The sequence below is a fragment of the Suricata suricatta genome, chromosome 9 (genome assembly GCF_006229205.1).
Source record: "Suricata suricatta isolate VVHF042 chromosome 9, meerkat_22Aug2017_6uvM2_HiC, whole genome shotgun sequence".
NCBI classification, from domain to species: domain Eukaryota; kingdom Metazoa; phylum Chordata; class Mammalia; order Carnivora; family Herpestidae; genus Suricata; species Suricata suricatta.
The window spans coordinates 61,551,920-61,563,486 of record NC_043708.1 but is presented as its reverse complement, the minus strand read 5'-3'; the positions used below and the strand labels follow the sequence as shown (position 1 = coordinate 61,563,486).

Below are 11,567 nucleotides of genomic sequence, written 5' to 3'. Positions count from 1 at the left end.
CAGTGCTTGTGGTTGCCAGCTATTCAAAAATATCCTTGTCTTGAAACCTTATATTTCTCTAATCTAGTGGGGAAAAAAAAGCCAAACCAAACAAAAACAACCAACAAAACTTGCCTTTGAAATCGAGACCAAAATAATGTTTATGCTTTTGAAATTGTGGTCTAAAAGTTTTTAAAAATGACTATATTAAAGCTCTTAGGTAAGCTTCTTTATATTGCAATAAACAAGTACTTATATGCAAGAAAATCTCGGCAAAATACGTTGCACAGGTGCTACGCATCTTAGGGATTTGAAAGGTGTGTTATGTATAAATTAGCTGTCACTTTTTTTCAATCCTGTAATGGAATGATGAGTTGTAATTTGCATAATCCTTTAAGAAGTCAAATTATACTGTCATGTAGCAGACTTAACATGCTAGCTAAGATTTCAGAGCTTTGCAGCTAATTACTATGTACCTTACAGGACAGTTAAATTGAAGTTGAGTCCTCTGCCTTTGCTGCCATTTGCTTTGTCCATTACTTAACAGAATCTGCACTGTTGGTAATGAGGTGTTGTTACTATCACTGAAGTAAACACTCTGCTCTGGGAAGGAAAGGCATTTTAATGTATTATAGCTTGACTTGTGTTGTTTTTGCTCAGAAGGAAGTTTTTGGTTTTTTTTTTTTAAACAATAATCTAAATTGGAGTCTTCCCCAAAGCATAGCCCTTAGGCTTTCCATAAAAGTTATTGAATACTGATTGAAGAAACAGTAACCTTTAATTAACTTTTTCTGTAGAAAATATAAAGCAAGGTAAACAGTTCCCCTGCACGCATTAGACTTTCCAGATAGACTTTGCAAATATACTTCAGTGTGTTTTTTGTCTTCAAACTCTAAACTTCTTTTATAGTGGAGTTCCATTATTGAAAAAAAAATACCCTTTTTCCTTAAAAATCCTTTCTGAATACAAGCTGGTGAGTTCTACTTTCATTTACTCCTCCAGTTGGTTGTACAGTATTTTCTTTCATGGCTTCCATTTTATAATCAGCAAATTCTGGAGCCAGTGAAGGTTGCTCTCTAAAGGGGACATAAAATGGATACCGGATGGAGCTGGGATTCTTCCCTGTACCTTTGCTACTTATTTTTCTCTGGCTTTATCTCTTGATATTCTGTTGTCTCAGTAGCATTATTCTTTTCGTCAGAATTGGTTTAATTACAATGCAAAATTGTTACTGATTATTTTAAGAAAATTCTTATCTGTGAGTCGTTCTTAGTGTGGCTCTTGGTAGTCAGTTTCCTATAATTTGCTAGTGGCTTTGTTGTGATTCATGCATACTTTGAAGAAGCCTTGTGCTATATAAGAAGGGGGTTCTTTACAGACCCTCTGAAAGCAGCAGTTGACTGTTGACCATTCAAGTAATTGGAGACCAACCGCCAACTGTTGTTCATTTGTAATTAAGCCAATTTCAGTGTCTGTGAGAGGCAGTTACTATCAGGCTAGAGGCGGAGGCTTGTCAATTTAAAGTCAGAAGCCTGGATAAGGTCACCAGGAATTCAGCCCACAGAAAGGTTACCCTTCTAACTGTAGGTATCATCTCTAAGGGCTGGCTTTTTTTGTTTTTAAAGAATTTGTGTTATTTGTAGTCAAGGTAGACACAGTAGGCAGCACAGCTGTGACTGCCAGGGAAAGTCACTAGGGGGATATTCATAACAAGGAAATATTGGCAAATAAATGATGAAGAAGGGGAGGAAATCCCCAAGATGTTAAATTGGAGCACTGTCACTGAAATGATTAATGGTGTTGTGTATTTTAGTGAAGACGCTTATCTGGATTGTCTTGAAACTATAGGGTACATTTAATAGCACCTATAAAAAAGCATGTGGTGCATGAACACACCGAAGAGAAAAGTCCATGGATTCAGATTTCATTTTCCTGAGTGAGTATTTTCTTCAACTCAGTCTTTGGTTTCTGGTTATTAGAGAGCTGGTATTAACGTATGGTATGTAGAAGCATGTACTTTTATATCATAATAATCGGCATCATATAGCTCTTTTTGCAACAGGATTGGAAGTGTTTTTTGTGAAAAAGGTGGGTACCTTTTCCACACTGTCGATTATTATCAATAATAGGGAAATGAGGATTGCTCAGATCTGCCTGGTCTCCCTAGGCAAATGGGCAGGGTTGGGCACAGGGCACAGTAGATGAAGGACCAAATTTTCAGCAATGATGGGGTCAGTACAGGTTTCTAAAAAGTTCTCTGTCAATTTTCTGCTGAAAACGTAGTTGTCTTGGAAGGGACTCTAGCTTTCACTTGTAAGCCATGACTATCCTGATTCTATGTCATGAATTATCACTTGCCTTGAAGGCTCTTTGGACACTGGTGGCAGGTGCATCTTTAGGCACTGACTTAACCTTCATGGGCCTCGATAATTCCTACTAGACATTGGCATAGATGTAGGCTAATGACCTATAATTCTGCCTTAAATGAGCTTAGTCTATTTTAGTACTGTTTTTCAGTTTTGGGACCTCTACCCAAATCGTGGGATATGAATCCAATTTAGTGGATCAAGATCAAATCTAAACAAAACAAAACAAAGCAAAGAAAAACAGGGGAAAAGAATCGAGAATTTTAGCACATTGCAGATAATGAGAGTGTGTTTTATCTTGAGGCTTCTCTTTCTGTTTCATGTGTTTCTGTAAGTGTACATAAAACGTGTGTGTGCGTGGGGTGTGCCCTGAGGTGAAAAATCTCTTAATATGTGTTTTTCATCAAAAAAAGGACAGAGAGTTTCTTCAGTGCAGTTGGTAGATAAACGTATAAATATAATAATGTACAGGTATTATATCCTTATGTGTTCAGGATACAACAGGTTATAAAGAAAGAAATGGTCAGTGATGTGAAAAGGGTTCAGGAATGAAAAGGCTGTGCTGTCTGGTCCCTCCTAGCTGAATGTGCTAGTGCTGACCTGCAGGGGCCCATGGAAATCCATTGTATGTACATATTTCCCGTTTTGTGATCCCTGACCTCAGGTTAGTCACTGGAAATTGGGCAAAGTATTTGCACTATGGAAACTGGAAATGCTGCAAATCAGGTGCTCTCCTGTCCCCAACTAGTTGTTCAGTATTTCCTAGCACATCCCTGCTCTTAATCCTTCCCACTGTAATTCTATTGTTTTGTAATTATGAATTTTCTTATATTTTAAAATGGGTTCAATTGACATGTTATTGGGAATTATTAAAGTAAATAATTACAATAATCTTAAACTTAAAATACATAGGAATATAAAATCCATGGTTAATTCAAAATGTCTAGAATTTAGAATTTTAAAACAATGGCAGTTATTCTAAATTCTTACATTAAATGCTTATGACATGGCCAACTTAAAATTTAAAATCATAATTGGTGATAATGAATTTTTTTAGTAGAGGGTAGGAATACAGGGTTTCCTGTATTCCTAATATTAAAAATATTTAAATATTTAAAACATTCCTAATGTTTAAAAACATTAACCATCATATTTTGACAAATTTTGACAAAGCTTAAGCACTTTGGGAAGTTCTAAAACTTGTAGAACCCAGACCCTTTTCTCCATTTTAAGCTGTCTTTAAGTTTGCAATAATATTTCTGGATTTTAGTGAATTCATCTGGAGAATAGTTGGTTTGTCTGGGAGATATACCAGTTCTTGCCAATTAAAGCAATTATCTTGTTTTTTTTCCCCTATTTTCCAACAAATAAAAGCAGTGTGGAGGGTCTGAGAAAAGAGGATTCCGCCTCTGTAATAACTATGATAACTTTAAACTTCTAAACGAAGGCAAGAAAATACTTGAGGTGGAAGGAAGGAAATTTTCATAGACATGAGATGGAGTTTTACCACCAAATACAGTGGGAAACACTTGTGTTCATGTGTGACTGTGAGGAAAGGTAACTAGGAAAGAGTAAACTGAGAAAGGCCTTCATAGCCTCCAAGTTGGACACAGTTTGGCCGTGTGGTTTGACACTACTGTCGCTGTGTGTTAAGAACAATTGTTGGACTAAAATTTAGAGAAGACGGAGTCCGGGAGACTGGAGCTTAAGTGACTAATGCTCTGTGAGCAGCACCCATTTTAAACAAAGGATTTTAACCCAGGGTTTCTAGTCTCTAAGTGCAGCCAGGATTCAGAAGGTGTTTGTCACTGACGAGACAAACGGGAGCTGTCACCTAAAGAGAAGAAGCCATTGCCAAAATTGTGAGGGTTGTCTGTTTCCTGCCTCTCCATCCAAGCCCTTTTACTTCTGAAATCGACTCCACCTGGATACCTGGTTAGTGTCTCATGCCCAGGCCTTTCTCCCCAAGGCTTTTTTCTCTGTACCCCTCATTGCAGATCAGGTGTTGTTAACTGATAATGTTACTCTTCTCAGGGCCATTTGCATTTTAATAAGCAATTCCAAGTGAAAGAATTCAAGCAAAAACGGGAGTTAGTCTCCAATGGAATAATTTCAGATACCATGACCGGGATGGGTGAGATTAATTTCAGGCTGGAAGGTGATGTTTTCTTCCTTTCTTGAAAAGAAATCCAGCAAGAGGGTGGTCTCCTGCTCAGTGTAGCATTAAGACTGGCTTTGGCCAAGAAGCATGGGTTTGGAAATGAGGAAAATCCAGACTCAAAAGAGCAAAGGAATTAGCAAGGTCCAGAAGAGGAGAGTGAGAGAAGGAGGAGCTCACCAGTCGTTATTAGCTATGTTGTGCCAGACAGAGTGCCAACCACTTGCACGTGTTACCCCAATTAAGGAGAACAAGACAGGTTCCTTGTCAGGCAGGCTGCTGGGGGGAATAGATGGTCACCTGTGCTGACGGGGAGGGGAGGGAAAGGTCAAGGAGGCTCTAGAAGCAGCAGCAGTGAATTCTTTTGGCTGTTTAACCGGATTGATTGATTGCAATTATACAGCCCCCATCTGCCCCTCCACCATTGGACTAATTTATGTCAATTGTGTTTGGATCAGTAAATAAAGAGTTGAGGAAAGAGAAATATACAATGAACTTCATAAAGAGGTCTAATAGAATCTGCATGTTAAACAGACATTGAACTTTGTAGCAAGAACTGCTTCAAGCCTTTCAATATCCAAATGAATTCTAATTTCCACATCATGCCTTTCAGACCTCAGCATGGTTTCTGATGGTTTCTCCCAGTTAATTTTAGCATCACATCAATGATCTGGCCTGTAAATGACTTGAAGTGGTATATCTTGGTAAAGTGGATGGTGTAGTGTTTAGGGCGAATGCCAGACTAGCTTAAAAAAGAGCTAATTTATGCTTTCATTTAACAACTATATTTTGATCGTCACCCACAGGTCAGGTGCTGTTCTCCATAAAGTGACTTAGAGGTGACTAAGAAAACCTCTGCCCTGCAGAAGCCTAGAAGACTGATGGGAACAAATAATTGGGCTTCTGTGTAAGAGGTGTCTTGAGTGAGGGGTAAAAAGTACAGAAGGGGCGCCATGAAAGGGTTATTTTTTAATAGTGGAGGTGAGCCTCGCAATCATGGTGGAAGAGATTTTGATTTGGGGGAAAGGTGCTTGAGCTAGTGATTGGGGCTAAAAGGTGGATATTTATGATGCAGTAACTCGCACATGATGTACATCAGGAGTTGAGGGAAGGGGAAGGGCGATGGGAGTTGAGATTGGAGAAGGGGAAGCAGAGGCAGTAGGGTGGCCTGCCATCTGGAGAGAACCTTGGAGGAGTTTTCAGGAAAGGAAGGATGTGACAGGGACCTGACACAGGAAAGTGGGAAAGTGGCCCACTGGGTCAGCCTGTCCTCTTAGGTTGGATACTGATTTCATGTGCTTTGCATGGAGAGTGTGCAGTCACACTGTGTATGTTAGTTTGAAGTTATATTTAGACTTAGAAACACCTTGCAGGACTCCAGCAGTATGAAATCCAGTTCAGAGCCTGTCCACAGATTCATTGCTTTTCCTGGCTTGAGGTGCTCCATATTTTTAAAATAATGTTTGTTTTTTAAATTTTTAAACATTTATTTAAAATGGAAGACAGAGAGAGAGTGTATGTTTGCAGGGAGAGAGAATGACTGATAGAGGGAGACACAATACGAAGCAGGCTCCAGGCTTTGAGTTGTCAACCCAAATCCCGATGCGGGCCTCAAACCCAGGAACCATGGTATCATGACCTGAGCCGAAGGCGAACACTAAACCAACTGAGCCACCCAGGCGCCCCTAATGTTTGTTTGTTTTTGAAAGAGAGCATGAGCAGGGGAGGGGCAGAGAGAGAGAGGGACAGAATATATGAAGCAGGCTCTGCACTGACAGCAGAGAGTTTGATCTGAGTCTCTAACTCATGAACTATGAGATCATGACCTGAGCTGAAGTCAGAGGCTCAACTGACTGAGCCACCCAGGTGCCCTGAGGTGCTCCATATTTTGTAATTCAAAATAGAACGGGAGAGACAAAAATGGACAGGCACAGGAAGCATGATTTAAAATGAAAGAATATTAATTGGCTTTACCAGAGTGTGTATTTTCATTAGAGAAGTGCCTGCCTAGGTTTTTAAAAATAATTGGTTACTGACACACCTGCATTATGTATAAGAACTCTAGAAACTTGAGAAGAGATGGCAAAGGTCAAGGTGAGAGGAATAGAGCTACAATGAATCTTTTGTAGGCAGGCTGTTGAACTACAGGGTTCAAAATCGCTAATAGTGGTTTCAAAGAGACAGGGGGACCTATGTGCTTGTGCCCAGTTCTTAAAAATAATATAGCAAACTTAAATTTATACATAAACTCTGGTTTTAATAAATTCTCACCTTAACAGCTTGTTCCGTGTGTTCTGTGTAGATGTGTCTGGAGTGAATTTTTGGACTTAGTTTATGCCTTAGAGTAGCAGAAATAGGCTTTCGTCTTTGTGAGCGATGTATTTTAAGAGATCAACAAGTCCAGGGGTGCCGGGGTGGCTCAGTCAGTTAAGCATCTGACTGTTGATCTCAGGGTCGTAAGTTCAAGTCCTACATTGGGCCCAAAATCTACTTAAAAAAAAAAAGGGAGGGAGAGATCCACAAGCCCATGCAGTAATATTTCATCACTGCTGGAGGTGGTTAAGTCTCCTGGAAATGGATCTGAGTTTGATCCTCTCCCCATAATTATTAGATCTGGGACTGTGGCTAAGTTACTCAACTCATAGAGCTTCTGTATTCTCAAGTCTAAAATGGGGATAAAAATTAAAATTGTCTCATAGTTGTTCTGAGAAAGAGTAGGCTAATGGCTTGATGGTTTTTAATATTCACGATAACATTAAGTATTAGGTCTGATTATTACCACCATTTTACAGATAATGGGGTCTGACAGAGCTGGAACAGCTCCCTCAAGGTGAAGAAGGTAGGATGGGGTGAAACGTAGTTTAGGAACACCAAACTGTCACTCACTGGCCACACATGTCCCCCAACCCTCACATCCCCTTGCCTATTTTTGTACAGTACGTTTTATTAAGACCTGGCCATACCCATCCACTTAGATGTTGTCTGTGACTATTTTTGTGTTTTAATAGCAGAGGTGACTAGAGACAGAGACCAAATGGTCTACAAAGTCTCAAATGTTTATTATGTGGCCCTTTACAGAAAATGTTTGACCCCTGCATTGGACATCAGTCTATTTGACTATAGAGCCTAAGATCCACACCACAAAAACACGTAGTATGGTGCGTGGCATGTAGTAAGTATGCAGTGAATGAGTACTACTTTGTTCTTTAACTTAGGGTATAACTGTTCATATCAAAGAACTCATGTCGGCAAAATGGAAACTGTAAACATTCAACTTCCAGTAGGAGAAGCCATTATGGCTATGGAAGTACTGCATTCCTAAAGGAACACATCCTGAATTTTGTTTTATCTGCCATTTATTACTATGTTTTATATAATTAAATGCGAGAAAGAATTTGCTTCATAGCATTCAAAGTGTAGTACGTCATTGAAGGGAATAATTGTGAGCTTTAGTGAATATTCAGAATCTGTTAAATTCATCTCTTACACCAGAAAATTTCATGTTCTTGAGAAACGTAAGAAAATAAAATCTTATTTATGAAAAATACATAAAAATAGTATGGAAATGCCACTTACAATATTATGATCTGTTGCTCAAAAATATTTATAAGCAGTATGTTTAGACTAGGAAAAAATGAAAAAGGTTTATCCCTTTTAATGAAAAGATTTAAAATTAACATACTTTTCCTGATAGTAGTCCTAATAAGAAAGGGGTGAGATTATGGTTTCAACTTGACCCTGCTCAAGTTTATTTCCATGCATTTGTCTATTACTGATTCAGGCACTCCTTGTCCTCTGCTCAGTAAATGCCCTAGGGTTTATGTTCCTTTGGAGCTTACAGAGCATACTGTGTGTCCAGTCAAATAGTATTGAGGAGATAATCTTGGAAATTCCTTTGACTAAGCCCAGGCCATGCCTCTGTATTGGCAAATGGGGGATTCCTACGTTAGTTTCATTGTTTTCTCTTCGAATCGCTCTTTTTGAATAAAGCTGCAATATATTTTTCTTCCTGGAACATAGGGAAAATGCAGATAAACATTAAGGAGAATGTGAATGTGTTTTGTAATTGTACCACCCATAGATAGCCAGTGTTAACAACTTGGTATCTATCATTATGCAGAATTGTGTGTTGAGGTACATGTCATCTTTGATACATTTGTATCTATATACGTGAGCATTTTCTTGTGGATTTTTCCTGAGGTTTTCTCAGCTGGGAAACTTCTGGGGCCAAGCATTCTAACTTGTACACAAACAGCTTATCTAAGGGAAACTGCATGGTCACCTTCCACATAAAAATCACGTTCTGCAGAGATCTCCTTTCATGACATCCCCCCCCTGCCGTTGTAGTTTTTATCTCCCTTGTGAACTTTTACCACTTTCTTGTTGGGAATTTAAATTCTTGTTCTTGGGGGGAAGGCACAAACAAACAGGAGAAATCCAGCAACAGCTAGTGATATTAGTGGCATTAATGACACATTTTCATCAGAAAAATCTACCTCAATTGTTTTTAATCTAGTAGTTGTTATCTAGTTTACAAATAGTTTTGAAAGCTATAGGATGAAGCTAATGGGGGGAAGGGTGTGGTGGGTTCTAGTAACAAGGCTTTTTAAGAACAGAACATGTACATGGATGAGAAGTCACTGCTGGATGTTTAGGTAGAGGTTTCCTGGTCGTTTATCAACTCCTTTTCTCACATGCCATATCTCCTGCCTCATTCTCTAAAGTGCTTATAAAAAAAATAGCTCTATTTACTGTGTTCAGCATTGAGATATTTTGATCTAGTTTTCAAAGCAGAGAGAAGTCTGGGTCCTGGGAGGATTTCTGTTCAATGACCAGCATGTAAGGAAAGCGTTCTTGGTTGATTTTTTTTTTTCTGTTGTCAAACTTGAGACCTTTGTGATTCACTTAGCAGTGTGAGGATTCTTTGGAATTGACCACTTGAGATTTATGTGATTAAGTAGATGATCACTGCATCTTACTTAAAACCTAATTGCCCTTCCCTCCCCGTCAGTCCAGTTAGATAGAATCTCTGCAATAAAGAAAAGCGGTAGTAATTATATATTAGATTATATAGAGAGCCTCACTCTTAGCCTTTTTCTTACTAGGTACCAATTGAGGACAGTCCTGTTTTCTTTCACATGTAGCTGTCTGTCCTCAATAGAATTTTGACCAACCTAGGCTTTCATAACAGCATCATTTTCTTTATCATTGCCTGTCAGGGGTCCCCAGAATGAATCATGGCCAATTGCCTGCCTTGGCCTTGAAACCAGGAGGTACACGGTCTTCTTCTTGACAATTCTCCTCTTCCATTCTTCAACTCCACTAACAAAGCTGTTTTAGGAGTGCAGTCAACTGTATGGGTCAGTGGGAAAGGGAGCCTCCTATCTATTGCGCTTTAGAAACCAGCGGATTTCCTCGTGAAGAGCACATTACAGTAACTATAGGGAGGTCTTTGCTCATTTCCAGAGAGGGAGCATGCTTTTCTAGGGACTACCTAACTGTAATGGCTGATTGTCCTCCCCCTGGAGAAATTTATCAGGTATCCTAAGTCTTAAATTGGTAATGATAAAAGCAGTGATCTTCTATGTCACGCAGTATTTTTACAAGGAGAGGTTTGGAGACCCATTCATTGGTGCGGATGGTGGAGGGTAGGGGGATTTCTTGAACTCTTAACAAACTGATGATGAATAAATTCATCTGATAGCAAGATTGTTCGCCCTCTTAGATGAATGCTGTTCTTAAGAGCTAGTAACAAATTTATGAGGGCGGTAGGAATAAAGCTGGTTTTTAAAAAAAAATTATTGTACGTGTGTAATGTCTTGGGGGAAGGGAAGACTAGAAAATTAAAATTATGGGCTGGCAGATTTTAAGTAGAATATATTTTTACAAGGATCTAGTGGCAAGTTTGGCTTACTTGTACTGCATACACCGTTATTGGCTCTCTTTAGGATAATTTTACCAGATACAAATGGTTGGCTCTGAGCTATAGAGAAAAGAGAGAATGAATACAGTTGCTTTTATTCATCCACTCATGGGAAATATTCCTGGATGCTGAAGTCTTACATTAGGAGGCAAAACTGGTCCTTAGGGGAACAACAGAAGTTTTGACTCTTGACCATGAAGTTCAGGTTCAATTTTACCATTCCTGTTTCTGTGTTGGTTATGCAGTCAGCTACATGAGGCCAAAGTCAGAAAAGAAGGAACATATTCCAACTGTGGTATTCTGTGGTCTCTATACATTGTTATAATTGACCCCCACGTCCCTATTTGAAAGTATGTAGGTAATACACTCATTTGGCGTGTGAGTGAATGAAGACTCAGAGGTTAGGCAGGTTGTGCAATTCCCACAACTAAGAAGGTTTAATCTGGTAACTATTGATAGCAGACCGGTTCAGTTCAGTGTGGCCCAGAAGGTCATCCACTTTCAACTGGATGATGTGGCCCCTTGGAGCAGGATGATATTTGTCCTCAAAAACCAAAAACACAAACAACACAAACAACAAAACCAAACAAAAACCAAAAACCAAAGCAAAACAAAAAACCCTCTACCTTCTGTTCAAGGGAAGTCTATTGAAATCTATTTCTGTAAAAGAATAAGACCCTGAGAAAATGAAAGCCTTACCTAAAGAGGAGAGTAAGTTTGTTGTATTTTAACATTAGTTATTTAGTGTCCTTTACATGGAAAGCTGTGTACTCCATGTGAGGGGGATTATGTCTGCCCTTTAGAAATTTCATCTGTGCTTACACTGCAATTATCCTAGAGGTGGATGAATCCCAAGTTCTTTCCAGTCCTACCTCTTTGCCAACTCGAGTTTTAGATTTTAAACTACTGGAGGTTTCTGCTTGTGATTTGCTTTATGTCAACTTGCACATGGAATGGCCAACAAATCTGCAAGACTTCCATGGACATTCCCAATTGATCCTTAAAGCAACCCAATGAATTGTGTTATATCTCTATTTTTTTATCTAGAAAACCCAACAAACATAAAACCTTTGAGTCCTAGAGCTTTAATGATGTGAATCCTCTCCCCCAGCTGCCATGTGTGGTGTGGCTCTCCTGCACA

General features: G+C 39.1%; 1 protein-coding gene across 3 annotated transcripts in view; it reads left to right on the top strand.

Moving 5' to 3' along the window:
- NPAS3 (neuronal PAS domain protein 3) overlaps positions 1-11,567 on the top strand; it is an 836,879-nt gene that overhangs the window by 103,337 nt on the left and 721,975 nt on the right. The window lies entirely within an intron of this gene.